Genomic DNA, 16,699 nt, shown 5'->3' with positions numbered 1-16,699 from the left:
TCTCTTGTTTCAAGTGAAAATTCACTTGAAACAAATGAAAATTTGCTTGTTTCATTGTCAAAATTTGCCAGTGGAAAAAGTGAAAATTCACTTGAAATAAGTGAAAATTAGCTAGAAACAAGAAACAAATGTTGCCAATGAAACAAGCAAATTTTCACTTGTTTCAAGTGAATTTTCACTTGAAACAAGAGACAATTGTCTAAAAACAATTTACTTGGTGATCATTAATTTACTTGGTGATCATGTCTTATTTTAAGTGTAATGAGATATTTTGACTAGAAATAAGACATTTTTGACTTGAAATAAGACAAATAATCTTGGTAAGATTTTGACTTTTTGCAGTGTTGGATTGTTAAAAAGTTCCCGTTTTTTTGTGTCACCCTGTAGTTGCCAGCAGGTCAAATGTTTTTTCCTAGGATGGTAAAATTACATTTAGGGCGAACGGGCCATTCCTTTGCCATCCTAGGAAAAGAAAATTTGCTGTTGGTGTTTAGCTTAGCTAGTGAGGAGGGGCCAACTGTTGTGTTTGCAAGCTGCAACGGACAAATTCTACTCATTCTGCCTTTTAAGGTCTCGACTACTGTCCCTATAACATTAGCTAAGCATGATGGACCCATGTGTGCTCTTTGCCATAATTGAGCTTCTGTGATGTTCCTGATTTCAGGGGACAGGCCCCTGATTTGATGCTGTGTGCCGGCTGGAGCTGAAATTTTGAAACTTTCCAGTGTATATGGGGTTAAGAGCATGTCTATTTATTTCAAAGAGGTCGAAAATTGGCAAAGCATTATTTTAATGCCGTGTTGCATTGTGTTTAAATCTAGCAAGATGCTGCAGCAGAGTGGTACATTTTTCATCATTAAAGCTAGCAGTGAGGTTATGCTGTGCTATAAACGACAGGCATCAGCATTTCAGAGCAGCGTTAGTTGAAAAATACCAAACCTGTCCTTCAATAAATCCCACTTAAGAGGACTGAGGCTCATATTTTTCAGGCAGTTTCGATGTGGTTATTTGGTGCCATCCATGTTCAAAAGGCAATGCTCCCACCTGCCCAAATGATGCAAATTACAGGAGAAAACACTCCAGAGTTGGTGTAAACTGCTCCAAACACACTCTAAAACACACTCTCTCTTTCTCTCTCTCTTTATCTCCCCCATTCTCCCCTTCACACACATGCGCACACACTAATAAGAGTGTGCTATTGCCACTTGAGAGGATTATCTCACATTATCCCCACCTGATCTCAGGCTTTCACAGGGCTCACACCTGGAGATACTGTTTCATCATTAACAGTCAAGAGCATAAGTATGCGGCATTCAGCATAGGTTGCACTATGTTAAAGGCTCCTGATGATAGTGCTATTTCCATTGGGTATACCATTCAAGTAGTGTCAGGTGGTCCTGGGACACCAGGAGAAGGGCCATTGTGGAGTTCCCTGAGTGAAACCCATGGATGAATAATTTCATGCCCCCTTCTCCAAGCTCCTCACTGCAAGAAATGCCCATTATAACATGTTCATACATTTCTAAAAGTATACAATTTTTTTTTTTTTTAACATTTGAAAAATGTTCCACTCGACTTAAATCATTTCACTTCTTTTCAAGATTTTTTTAAAAATAATTGTTATTATTTTAAACCCCTATTATTATTATTATTATTAGTAGTAGTAGTAGTAGTAGTAGTAGTATTGTTGTTGTTGTTGTTTTTGTTCTATAACAAATTGGGTTTTAACAAGGAGTACTGGATAAAATGACTTTTTGGGATGGACGCTTTTTGCAGTGTACAGTGCTGCCTGTGAGAGAGGTCACAAAGTCAACTCCACGTTGTCGCTTTGGGGAACATTTTAGGCGGGGGCAACAATCCCCAAGATTTATGACTGATGTGTGCAACTGCACTCCTTTGCATTCCCAAAATTAAGGAGCTTTGTTTTTACAGGGGAACTCATAAACAAAAGCCTTACAATACCCCCTCTTCAAAAAAAAAAAAAAAAAAAAACCTGGCTGCTGTTGCTCTCGCTAAAAGCTTACATTTATGACTACGCAATTTATTTCCTCAAGGCAGATTTTCCCTGTCCTTTGAAGTGGGAAACAATATAATTTTTTGTACATTCATAATACCATCACTTCTAGTTTGGTGACTTTAAATAAAAGGCGCTTGTGTAAACAGCGCTTTGCAGCGGGAGGCCCTTTTTTATGGTGGAATAAAACAGCTTTGGCCTTCATGTTTTTTTACAGCTGAGGGGGCTGATCCTGAACCCCTGTGTTTCAAAGCTTCTTGAGCCATGCACAATCCTCTACCCCCCATAGGGGTGCTCACAATAGGCCCTCATTCACCCTATCTCCTTTTAAACACCAATAAAATCTTTTACATTTCCTCACCAGGCAGTTAAAATTCGGCTGACTACTGTGCATTCCCTCCCAAACTCTGCAGAAGCTCCCTCTGTGATATGTCAAGTTCACATTCTTTGTTGTTGTTTAGTTATTGTTTTTATTGTTGTTGTTTCCTGGTTTCAAGGGGGGGGGGGGGTTGCCCTTCCCTCGCTGTGCATAGATCCCAGCTAAACCTGAGGAGATGAAACAAGAGACAAAGGTTATTTTACGAGCAGAGGTTTGGGTGCATTGTTTGTTTTCCCAGGTCACCTTTTGGTGCTATAGGGGGATTCTTTTGACATGTGAGAAGGGTGCCAGGCCTTAAATATTTCACGGCTTGGCAGCCATTTGTACTGGGTGTTATGAGCGCGCTCCCCGGCTGCCTGCAGCTCTGCATGCTGTGCCGATCTCATCCTCCCTCTCTCCCGGCCTCGATCTCTGTCTCTGCGACTCCCTTTCATCACTCTTTTTGTTCTCTCATCCCCCAGAATCCCTTGTTCTTTTTCCATCCCACCTGCCCATCTGTCTGCCTCTCGTTGCATTCTCTCCTCTGCTCCTTCCTGTCTCCTTTGTGTCCTTCCTTTACCATCTGCCTCGCTCCCTTTTCTCCTTCCCCCTCGCCTCTGTTCCTTCCTCCCATGTCTCCTTCCCTCCAGGCCCACACACCCACATGACCAACATCATGAGAAAACCCTCATGACAGCAAACTTTGCCAGCTCTGCCATGCAGACCGTTCCAGCCCAAGAACAAGGAAGTGTTCCCGCACAGAGATCCTCAGGCTGTGATCCTCTCCTACCCTCTCCAAATTCTCAGTAAGCTCCAGTTCTCTCCAAATTCTCTCAAACTGTGCTCCCAGTAGGCCAATGCACTCTTCAGCATGAGTGGTGTTGCACTCGCAATTTTAACTCCTAATAATATTCCTCTGATGCAGTGTACCATTTCTTTTTGTAGAAGAAAGTGGGCTGTCCATTTCCTTTTCCCGTTTTTTTTTTTTTTTTTCATTTCATGAGACAGTAAGAAGGCTAGAAGGGAAATAGACTGGGGCAGAGAAGGTTTATTGCAACTGATAATGGAATAACTGTCAAATAATCTAAAAACAAATCCCAACATTTTTTTTTACATTCACTGGTGATTATTGTTTGAAAAGGGGTTCAACATATTTTTAACAGAAGGTGAAAAAAATAATACTAATACTGTAAGAATGTAAGAGTCCTTGCTTTCTTACTATTCCTAAATCTATTACATTATTTGTCAAAGTAATTATTGTATCATCAATATGTTATGAGGCAATTAGTTAATATAATAATATGATGCTATTACATTGCATAGCAATTGATTACACTGACTAGTTTTATTGTCTAAAGAGGGGCATTTACAGTTACAGTGCAATACTGAAAATTGTATTGCTTTTCGAGGGACATTTCAGTGACTCAGTAAAGACATTATTGCATTGCATCCTGACAGGACCGAATCCCACGCCGCTCCAGAGGTGAGGGTTTCCACCACTGCCACCACTGCACACTGAACCGTTTGCAATGTGAATGGAGCCTACCATTAACTCCACAGTGAAGATAATACCACTTCCTCTATCCACATGTTCCAACCTGACAGCCAATTGGAGCCATAAAAGCCCAGAAGGTTCCCAGAGCCAGAAGTTCACACCAGGCAGGCTGCAGTTAATGTTAATGAGGTGTGATGGCAGGCTGCTTGGTTGTCAAGGTCAAGACTAGCACTGCTAAAAGACAGAGATCCAGAGATGAGCTCTCAACACAGGACGCCAGCCGTCGCAGTTCAAAAGGCAACAGGGAGAAATGCTCCTGTCTTTGCATTTTGCCCAGTTCAGGGTCTGAACGTTTAAGGTTAGAGGCTGTTGTTTCCATTTAGTGTTTTCATTTATTATTTACTGGTATGAGACTTCATCACCACAATGCTTGTTTCTTTCTGTGGGAATAATAAAGTATTGTTAATAACCAAAATGGAGACAAAAACTGCCGCAAAGTGCTTTATTCTTTTTATTTATACATAAAAGAATACTCACACGTTTCAACTCACAGTGATTTTGTCTTTTGTATGATTTTACAACAGGGTTAATTTACAACAGCATACAAGGGCCACTGTAGGGAGAAAAAAAAAATTTCTTTTACTTTTTGGTCAAGGCACATGTGTTGACTGTGCGAGGTTGGATGAGCTTCACACTGCAGACGTGTATCAGGCCTGCAGCTCATCACCTCATCAAATTCTACTTTGACATGGGATTTAGTCTATTTAGTCTAGTTTACTCTTACTAAATACCATAGTAGAAGAAAAAATATTTTTAAGTTTTTCCTCATAAATGTGATTTTTTTTTTCTTATAAATTCAGGACTTTAATTGCAGAATTTTAATAAAATTATATTAAATTAAAAAGCTTCTCAAAATATTACACCCCCCACCCTCTTGCCTGACTCCATAACTTTTAACTCCCTACAATAGCTAACTAATATGCCATCATGATAATTAGGTAGCGTAAATTAAAAAAAAATAAATAAATACAACAACAACAATAAAATGATTTCAGGGCTTGCTGGCGTCCCCGGTGTTAGGATGCAGCCATTGTCTTGACATTGTTTTTGAGAAGTTTATTCCTGTATTTCAACAGTTGTGGAGAGCTGGGTAGCTTTCCATTTTTTCATTGTTTTGTCTAAAGAATCACACAGGCTAAGCATTTCAACTGCTGTTTACACCAACTTAAATATACCCTCTCATCTTCACACAGAGAGTCACACACACACACACACGTTTATATACATATAGCTCGCGGGCTGCATGTGTATAAATACACACATCCAACACAGTCCAGGCCCCGTTACATGATGGCAGAGTTCAGAAAACGAGAGCGAAACAATAACGGGGTTGGGTCCTATCTGTTGCCATGATAAAACCACCACATTCATCCTGACAAGGCCGGGTCACATATTTGACCTTTAAGCCCCAGCACCACTGATGAAGGGTTTGCCTGGAGAGGCTACTGCCTGGGCTCCAGAGGTGGGCAGACAGAGACGTCCAGAGAAGGAGAGAATAACAGCCAGAGAGAGAGAGAGACAGCGTGTTTATGTCAGCCTCAGCCCAATGTAAACAGCTTGGATGCTGTCTGTCACCACAATGCAGTAATACGGTTGTCCTGCTTTCACTGTCCCATATACAGCTCTGTTATGAAACTATATTTCAAGGGTTACAGTTACGAAAGCACACCGTATACCATATTGATGTGGCACCATTTTCACAGTGGTGTGCCATTACTCAGGACAGTGGGGTGGTTAACTATTCCTTCTGTTTGTCAAAGTGGTACAAACTGTGCATATGGGTGCTGAGGTTGCCTGGAGGTTAGGGAAGCGAGCTGGTGACTCACATGCTGTCCATCTGACTGAGGTACACTGAGGCAAAGTGAAGGAGCAATGCTCTCCCTTCCCATAACAACCACTTTCTCTTGAGCAAGGCACTGCCCAACTTTGTTTTCTACTATATGCACACTGTACATTATCAACTCTGTCTCATGGGTGCAGTTGTCACAAAATTGAATCTACAGATTTGTGCACACAAATTGTCCATTTTTTCATGCATATGAGCCTAAATTTAATAAAGACCCATCAGCCACTTCAACATCCTCCTAGTTTAGACTTGTTGGTCTTTATAATACTTCGCAATACATGGTACTGGCACAAAATGTATTTCCAACTGAAATACCTCACTTTTAAAGTCATGTTGACTGTCACAAAATTTGAACAAATTTCTATGGACAGGTAACTATAGATTAAATTTTCATGACTATATCATGAACTGCCATGAGGCCAGGCTGACACCATCAAGGAAAACAGATATTCTAGGGAAATTTTTTTTTTTTTTTTAAATTGCTCTGGAATTGTTCTCGGAGAAAAAAAAAAATCTATCTTTGAGCCACCACATCATGTCAGAGATATCAGCACTGACAAGTTCTCAAATTTCAAACTTGGCAATTTCAAAAACCAATTTTTACTTGTGTGGTGAAGTGTCACTGTGGCTCTGTCATAGCATTTATACTTCTGTGTGGGAGAGTCTGCACATACAGTGAGCCGATGTCAAGTTTTATTAATTCTGCACTGATGAAGCACTAATAAAAGTAAAGCAATTATGTTTGCATTATGTGCAACACAGAGTCCACTCTTGGACAATTTGTAGTGTTCAAAACTGATGTTTGGGGTTATTTCTCACCATGAATTTTAGAGCTGATGTGGGATACAAATGAACATAAGAGCATATTTGCAAAGCTCCTCAGCTCTCACTGACCTCACTGGCTCTATACTGTCCTTGCTATCATTGGACATCAACCACAAAACACAGAAAAAAGTACAAAGTGTGACAGACCAATCACAGTTCTTGCGGTCCTGCATCACTCTACACACATTTAGGGTGAGGTGCACAGAAGCTAAGGGAGCAGACAATGATGGCTTTTCTACACAGGCATTTTGGTGCTGATGTACAAATTATTCTTAACTCTCGAAAGATAAATGGGCTGGGGGAGTCTGTAAGTGTGATTTAGAAATTACAGCCTAACAACACTGGGTTTAACAGAAAGTGGGTCAAAGAAAAGGGATGGAAGGACTTTTGTGTCATACTTTATCTGTCACAATCAATACGGACGTCAGTTGATTCCTCCCTGTAATTGTCTTCTGAGATGCACTGCACAATGTGACGATTTCAAATCATGCCGTGGGAGTCGAAACCCCATCTAGGCAAAGCTGTCTCGACTAAGGTGGTCTTGAGCACATTTCATGGGAAAGTAACAGCTTCTGCTTCCTGAATGTGGCTGGTGGGTGGTCAACTTTTATTTCTTTTTTTCTTCCTATCCCCTTGCTATACTCACCCTCAATCCTGTCTTCTACATGGTTTAAAGAGAAAAAAAAAAAAAAAAAAAATTCTAGCTAATACACACAAGACACCACCTGACAGCCTCCTGTTTTAATGTCTGCCCTCCATTGTGACTGGTTCTGGTACAACCACTCTATTTCTTATTCCTTGCACCCTTTATTCCCACCGTCACACAGCCTGAAGCAGATGTTGTTGCACCAAACTAAAATGAAGTGGCACTAACTGTTGAGAAACGTCTCTCCACAGTGGCATTTATGTGAACTTAATTTGTGGTGAATGGTGGTTGGTATAAAAAGCCTTGCCAAAGAATGCTTGCTGGTTTACATGATCCATCATTTCTCTCCGATGAACCATGTAAACCAGAACACATTCTTTGGCAACATGATCAGCTTGGGAAGAGATATGTAGACCTATCTAATTTCAGAATGAACCGAGATTTTTTTTTCCACCGAAATATGAAACAAAATACTGTTGAGCTATTGTTCTATGGTTGTGGAAAAGATTTCAATCAAAATATTAAATACCAGCAACAGTGTGTGCCTGAATGCATGCCCACAAGAGTTCATTTTGAAAGCAAATGCACTTTAATAAGAATTTCCACTGAGGTGCTGTGTCATTTGACAAAGACAGTTCCATTGGCATCCTTAATTTCCAGATTATATAAGAAGCATTACATTCTTCTTATATAAAGTGTATATATACTTAACTGATTACTGTTCCACAGGCACTGGTGAAACCTGAGAACTATACTGTGATTTAATGTGTGGACCCTGTGAAATATGAGCCCTTGAACCCCCACATCTTTCTTTCATTCTCTCTCTCTCTCTTACTTCCACATTCTACCCTTCCACTGCAGCCACTCATGAATATTTCATTGCCCTTCAGCTTTGCAGTTGACAAACTTTTTCAAATGTACACATTTTATTGCTAATTGTACTAAGAATGGCATGGAGACTGTGTGCTGCTAAAAATGATGTTCTCATACAACTGAACTGCATTCTCAATTATGTTTCGAGGGGAATGCATTTTTGCCGTGGATTACATTTGTTTGTAACGTATCACAAGAGAATTTGTAATCCTTTAGTTTCAAGGCTACACGAAGAGGCAGGTGTGGTGACAGGTCAGTCAAACAGCTGACCAGAGCCAAGTGATAGTGCTGTTTGTTTTTTTGCAATCTTTACATTACATTACCACAACCAAGTGTTTTTTATGCCCAAATCTAACCTTTCCCTAACCTTAACTAAGTACTTTTGGTGGATAAAGTAACAAACCTGGCTAAAATGTTGTTAAATGTTAAAATGTTAAAATGTTGCCAACATGTTATATAAGATATGTTGATTAGAAACTTATTTGTGATACATCAGAAACAAACATAACCTCGTACATTTACCCCGAAACATCATTAAGAATGCAGTTTTGTTGCATGGGAATGTAATTTTTAGGAGACAGGGTTGTGTCCTGAGTAAGAAACTGCCTAAGAAAATGTGCTGAAAGTACAGCCATATCTGTTTGATCGTGTTTTCTGAACAAAAACAAGGCCATGGGAATCCTCAGGTCGCAAGAAATATAAAATCAATCAACCAATCAATCAACCAACAAACTAATAAGCCAGTCAAAGCAGCCACCAAGCAGAGCCAGCAGAGCAAGCCACTGCCATGCACGCTCTCCTGCCAGGCCGAGCTTAATGTCAACACAGATTGTTTCACATTCCAGCTTAAAGACCAGGCAACGGTCAAAGGAACACGGCTATTACAGCGTGGCCGGCTGCGTCACTACTTTGTTTACTTCCTAAAAGCAGTTCAGACGTCTCCAAGTCTTTGAAGTGGTTGCCTGGTGTTTGGCGATTGCTCTTTCTCTCTGAGGGTAGCCATGAGCAATCTGAGCAGTCCCAGCTGTGTGCCATGTTACTGAATCAGTCCCTACTGGCTCGCAATCCCCATTGTTGTCATCTCAGTTATGCCAGCAGCAGGGGGACCACATGGTTTAATTGAGTTCAATGGGGCACAGTGATATCTAAAGGCCACACAAGCTTGGGAAAGTACTAGCTCAAGGCAGGCTGATTTTATCATCTCTAAAGTAAATCATAATACCTTAAGGTTTCTTATCTAAAAAGGATTGAATGTAAACATGATTTCACTCATGCAATATATGTCATTTTTTTGCAATTCAAACAGCACATGCAGCGTTATGGGGAATGAGTGATTTAAGATATGTAAAAGTAAATACAACACAAGTAACAATGTTAACGCATAGTAGGGTGTTAGCACACTAGATAAAGTGAAGACATTGAGTATAGTCAAATCAATCAACACGTAAATCACAATGCTGTAAGATGTTAGCCTGGATAAAGAGTGCCTTTGAAATGAATATAGCAACACTCAGGGAGAGGATCATGTGTTTTGCCTCCATGCAGTTGAGGAGCACAGTAACTGAAAAAGAAGTGGCACATTTCAAGTGGAGCTATTACAGAAACAAAGACAGAAAGCCCTTCTGTGTTGACAGTTCTCCGCTGGAGGAAATATTCTCTGCCGTGATAATTCCCCTGCTCGGTGGAGGGACTGAAACCGCCTGTGTCATAAAAGCTTTGCGGAGTTTAAGGCCTATAGGAAGCACAGAGCCCCAGGCCAAATCTATCAAGCTGCTCTCAGGGAGTGAAACCAGAGAAATGGCAAGCCCCATGGGAGCAGAGATACCGCCTCAAAGACACCCATTCACCAGCCAAACACTTTCCCAATGGGTGCCAGCCGTACGAGCAGGACTAAAAAAAGAACCACACATTCTCTCCCTATAACTAGTCAAAGGAACTAATCCATATTTTATGTTGACTGCTTAAGGAAGATGAGGAGGTTGTTTGTTTTAAGAGGCATTAAATAATCTGTGACCTTTATCGAGATCTATCAGCAACCACAAGGAATTGCAACTACACTGATAGAACTGATCTCATTCCTCCTTTATGAAACAGCCGCAGCCCTCTCTTCCTCTTGAGCTACAGTGGCCTGTTATTGACTCAAACATTAAAGTCACACTTTTACAATGGAGACAAATGAGCCAGCTAATGAGAACAGAGGTCTAGTAGAAATGCCTTATGAAAAAGCAATATATCACCATAATAAACAATATACTAATAAAAATGCTTTATGATTTGTTTGTGTGACTTGAAAGCATATCTGAAATGCCCTGTGATGTCAGTTGCTCCTTCCTCCTTCATAGCACCATCTTCCATTGTTGAGCGTGTCGAAAATGTGGGTAGGTGGTGGTGGGGGACGGAGTCCTGAAACTGAAACGGGTGGGAGATTTTTGGCCCAAAACAGGCCATGGGCTGGAAAATGAGTTTTGAAATGCAGAAAAGTCACCACCTGCTGAAGTAATCTTTGAGTTACTGGCGCCGATCTACTTAGTCAACGCCCTCAGATATTTTATGTTCATTTTGTGCTGTGGGGCAATAAAAGTCTCACTTATTGCCCATTTAAATGAGCACTTTTGGGAAAGTTGTGATCATCAGAGGTCATTAGGTATGACCAGATGTGCCACATCAAGACAATTTATATAGCATGCCATAAGTCATTAATTACCGAAAAATAAAGTAACTTCGCTTGCAATAAGGGCAAACTCACACTCACAATCACAGTATGAATTTGAACACTTGAACTTTGACTTGAACTCCATCCACCCTCACCCGCCCCCTGCTCCCCTCTGAGCAGAACATCACACACTAATCAATATGAATATTTAGACAACATAATCTCTGTGGTTATCCTTTCTCTCTGGCTGAGTCCCATACTGTGCTGGAAACTCTCTTTACCATACACCTCATGCAGGCCAGGCTGTGTGACTCACTGAGCACATTAAACAATTAGGCTCTCAAAGAGGATACCCCCACCACCGCTCCCCCATGCTGAACAAAAGGACCAGACATTTGTGGATGCGCATACACGCTGACAAAGAACTGATAATGCGCACACGTATTCAAGGGCGAATGCGAGCGGTTTTCAAACACACACACACACACACACACACAGATGCAGACACAGATGCTAACACTCTTAAAAGACACCTTGAAGTGTTTGAGTGGATGGATGAACGGCAAACAGTGGAGTGTGTGTGTGTGTGTGTGTGTGTGTGTGGATGTGGGTGGGTGGTGGGTGGTGGGTGGTGGCAGCGGGGTGGGGAGGGGGGGCACAGGGCTTAGCGGCAGCTGCCCAGAGAGTGACTGTAAGAGAGGGAGGAGGAGGAATAAGGAAGGAGCTGCTGATGTCGTAGTGAGCACCAGGAGGAGAAGAGGAGGAGGATGGTGGCAGTGATGATGGCATATTGCAAAATATAAATATAAACAAATCATTTCACCTCATAGTCAGCCTTCATATCATTTTTTTTTTTCAAAATAAGTTAAATAATTGACACTGTGTTGAGATCTTTTGTTCTGTTTCAATGCAATTTCTGTTTCAGATTAGAATAGTTGGAGCAATCTGTCTGATTTCAAGGTGTTGCCTGTTGTTTAAAAAAAAAATTGTTCAGTGATACCAAAACAAGACAAAGGCTCTCACCAGATTGTAAGATTTTTCTGCACATATTTGAAGAAAAATGCCTTCTCAAGGCTCAGGACATGTCATTTGTCATTGAGATGCCACTTTTTGCAGTGTGGATGGCGTCCGAGCCCCTGGTCCCACCAGCTGCCAGGAGTGTCACAGGGTTAGTGGGGCCTTGAGCCGCACAGATAATCAGCTTTATTAGTGCTGCCGCTAAAACCAATTTAAGAGCAGACTAGGGGGATCAGACGGGCCAGCTGTCCACACCAGCGCCTCGGCAGGCAGGCAGGCAGGCACCCTGGCCCTGGCCCACACAAAACACCAGAACAACAACGATCCAACTGCAGGAGCTGCCAATTCACCAGGCTTATTACCATACCTCAAACACTGGCTCAGAGAAACACAGAGCCACATGTGAAATACAACAGTTACAGAATCACTGTTACTATTAATACATTCAAGGTAAATCATTTAAAGACTGTGAAAATACATTTTCATGATTTGAAATTACTGTAAGATTAAAGTGAGATTTAATATTGGTGGTATTTCAGTGTTGGTTATTCAATATTTCTTCACCCTGTTGCTGGCATATCACTGACCCCTTTGTGTCATGCGCTCCTGTGGTGAGGCCAAATCATACCAATTCCAATTCTTTGCATGGGCCAAATCATCAGTGCAGTCAAAACATCCTCGCCTCATTAACAAGTCCCTGACCCTGACAGTGACCCCACACAGGGGATGACCTCATGGCGTTTCCTCTCAGCATACAGTCCGTCTGCCAGCCCGCCTCGACAGCTAATTACAGAGTGACAAAAGGAGGCTAACTCCATATTAGAGAGGACGAGCATAGAGCAGGATACTCAGCGCAGCCCCAGACACGGCTTCACTCTTCGGGAAGTGTTAAGTCACTTTTCTGTCTGGGGCAAGAAAGAGACAACGGGAACAACTGGGAAGGTTAATCTGGTCTGGCCGCCATCTCAGTCACTGCCACATCCTTGTGAGAGTGCCAGGTCTTGTCCCCGCAGACTGGGGTTTCAAGGCCAGATTAGCCAGGAAAGGGCAAGTGAAAACTAGGACAAGGTAATGAAACTGGCCTACCAGTTTCAGGACACCAGACAAACTAAAATACAGTCAAGTTAGTGATGCTCAGACCTAAACGACAATATCACTTTGAGAAAAACATACCAAAAAATATACCATAAAATACAATGGAAAAAACATTATCAAAATCAGCTACAAAATAATGCTTTATTCAACATGCCAGATCATATAAAGTCAAAAAGCATACACTGAACTCCAATAAGACTGCTTAGTCGCAAACACTACTGGCAATTAAAAAGACAAAAATTTCACAGACAAGAGTTTTGAATGACTTAAGAGTGATCTTGGAATTTCTTATCATATTGATATTGACCAAATCCAAAAGAGAACCATTGGATGTCAAACCCTTGGATTTTAATAATGCATGATAGGCCTGAACCCTATCAGGGACGAGCTTGTTTTCTTTTATATGTACAGGAGTACGGGACGTGTGAATACATGTGTGCACCCTTGTGCTTGCATACATGCATGTATTATGTGTTTGCATGTGCACGCACGGGCTCTAAACGGGAGATCCTTCAGGGCCAGGAGAGCAGATCTCACTTAATCTGCAGTTAACGGCTGTTTAAACAACCTCCATAAATGTTTAACGGTGCTGCCTATGCCCTATTGAATGGGAGGCATTTTACTTCATGCAAAAACAGGCCGCCAGGGGCCTCAGGGGTCCCCCAGACATGCATTTAACGTGTGTAAGAAGGCAGCCATTATCAGCCTTACAATGACACAATTCACTCTGCTTGTGTCTGCTATCCCATTTGGTTCACATCAGGGCCCCAGCCTGCTGATGGCTATCTAATTGGAAGAGTTAATCAAGAACTAATGTTTTTAAAAACTGATGCCTTTATGCTTTTTGCTTCAGACTGTGCACAATGTGTTTCCTCTGATGGATCAGAGTCAAATGGGAATATATATGTGGAATAGAACAGGACAAAACAGACAAAAGATAATCTCTAAAGAGTGGGGGTATCTAAAGAGTCCATTATATATTGATCATTTAAAGCTTAACGAAATATTCACATTTGTTCTTGAAGAGGTCAATTTGTAGATGGGAAAAAAGCTGCTTTTATTATTTTTTTTTAAAATAATTTTCTTTTGACAATATTACGCAAGTCTTTTTAATATTCAGATTTAATTTTAATTTGTTAACAAAACTTCTACAGCAAATTACAACCAAGACTCGTGTTAAGCAGAGCAATTCTAGCAGTCCTTATAGCAAATTCAAATTCATGTAAACAAAGCCAGCAGCGGGAAAATTGTGTTTGAACCGGGGAAATCATGCTGCAATTTTAAAATTGGCCTTATACGTGTCTCATACATGCAAAGTAACTTAAGTTTACTGATACATTTTTAAATAGATTTGGTAATATAAAAGTCCAAGGTCAGGTTTACAGTTACCAGTGTTAAAACAGCTACAAGGAACTTTTATTTTGTGTTGATTTCGGCGGCCTCTGTGGACAAAAGCGGTAGTGTTTTCTGAATGAAGACTGCGTGAGCGCCACCAGCTCATGTCGTAAAGATCTTGATCTGGCCTTGTTTTGAACGTGAAGGAAAGACAGACTTCAACATAACATGTGAAAAGAGAGACTTAGATCATAACTGACTGCAGCAAACGCGTTTGACTTAGCTTTGTTAGAAAAGATACCGACATAGCGAAATGCACCTGCAGTAAAGATATTTTGTTTTGGGGTCCGGGCTAGAGAGCTCTGAAGCAGCTAGAGGGGTGACAGCTCGGTCCAGACAGCGGACAGTGGAGCCAAACATGGTGCCCGTCTGCATGGCAGGCATTTAATTAAATTATCTTTATAGAAATGGTCAGTCTTCTCACTGATGGTCTTGTTGGCTTTTATAGGTCATATAGAGGCACCACTATTACACTGAGACTGTTTCATAACAGGTTAAAAACTCAGTTTTCCTTTATTTCACTCACTGTGGAAGTCCAGTTTATATTTCAATGTAAAGGGGGGCAATTGTGACCATGTAGAGGCGATGCACAAATACATTCACACACATGCACAAACTCACATAATCTCTTTCTGTGTCTCACTCATACGCACGCACACATTCCCCACAGCCCCCTAATGTCTGGACGCCTTATTCTTCTGGAAATTAAAAATAGCACAGGTCAGGCCTCCACCGCCATTACTACTGGGTCCACACACATACATATACAATCATAAACACATTCACTAGTGTGTGAGCGTCTAAGGGCGAGTGGGGCATATAACGGGGCAGGACTCCTTCCACTCAGCGCTCTAGGGGAGCACAGTGATTTACTGTTCCTCTCAGCAGTGTTATAAACGCTGTTCCATTCCTTAATGAGCCTCTGACATGCTGCATGTTTCCAGCGTGTTTTCCTTTTGCCTCGGTGGCGACGGCTCCCTGATTGCTGCCCCCATTAAGAGGGCATTCCCACTGACACCAGCACACGCCCTCAGCCATACGCACTCAGGCATTACAAGTAATCAACCATGGCTAGGTAATAAGGAGTTAGGCAGCACCTGCCGCACCAGCAGATTAAACACACACACACACACACACACATACATGCGCACAGGGACACACATGCATGTATGTATGTCCACACATTGCAATACAAAGCTGTGCCATTGGGACAGAGAATTCAAGTCATTTTTGCGAAGTCATACCCCTTTTAAGGAATCAAACATGAAAACCCTTGAACTGATTCAGAGTGTCATCACATTAAATACAAACTGAAGCATATCTTTTGAGATATTTTTAGTTCTATAGTGTAGTCTGATCTCTCTCTCTGTCCTTTCTTTGTATGAGACAATCTGCTGGAATGTTCTCTTATTCCGTCTAAGACCCATTAGATTATTTTAAATGGTCCAAAACTGGATCAGGTTTTTATTATTATTATTATTATTATTAGGGTGTACAGTATTTCCCCCCATGTCACACACTTTGTGAACCATACTGAACAAAGTAAACACTTAAAACAGACTGGACATATTGTCAGCAAAAGTGGTACACTCACCCAGGTATGTATCAGAAGTGTAAATGTTGGTGCTCCAGTGTCACTCCTAATCCAGCATGAAATAGAAATTAAAAAAAAAAAAAAAAAAAAACACACATCAAAAATCATCCTTGTGGAATCTTGGTATCTCAGTCACATATGCATAACCTGAGCGCACGCACGCTGAGCCCAAAGACCTGCTAACACAGCCAGTCTGGAAGCCAATCCACAGCAAAGGCAGTTGGTGAGTGACTGACAGCTGTCAGCACAACAGCTGATACCCAGTTTCTGCCTGAACGTCTGCACGCCGCCAGTCGCAGCTGGACCAATGGGGTGTGGGAGAAACTGGGACTGGGTCGGCCCCACCTGATTCAATAACACCAGGACTCCATTCTGGGGACCACAGATCCCAGTGTGCCCCAGTTTCCTACTCCTGCGTGACCAAATCCCCTGTCAGAGGTCTGTCTGGACCTGCCGCGCAGAGCCGCCAGTCCCACGGACACTGCCCAGACACCATACGTCGCTCGCACGCTCTCTTCACAAGGCTGGATTACTCTGAAACCACCTGGACTTCAGAGAGAAGGCACAGGGAGTAAGTTTGGGGACAATCACATTTAAAATCAGTCCATTCAGGAAGCAGATTTTCTTGCAAATTTGAAAGTATAAGTATATTTTTTTAATAATAAACACATATCTTATGTGAAAGGAGTTCTACTACAGTTTTTACTATATGCAGTAGCATGTGTGTTTATGTGCTATTTATCATGTGGATACTGTATATTTCTTCTAAATTTGCACATTGACCTACCTCTATGCACATTTTATACACCCATGCACACGTTTTTTTCT

The sequence above is a fragment of the Myripristis murdjan genome, chromosome 21 (assembly GCF_902150065.1).
Source record: "Myripristis murdjan chromosome 21, fMyrMur1.1, whole genome shotgun sequence".
Taxonomy (NCBI): domain Eukaryota; kingdom Metazoa; phylum Chordata; class Actinopteri; order Holocentriformes; family Holocentridae; genus Myripristis; species Myripristis murdjan.
The sequence above is the reverse complement of the archived record's forward strand: the minus strand, read 5'-3'. Positions refer to the sequence as shown.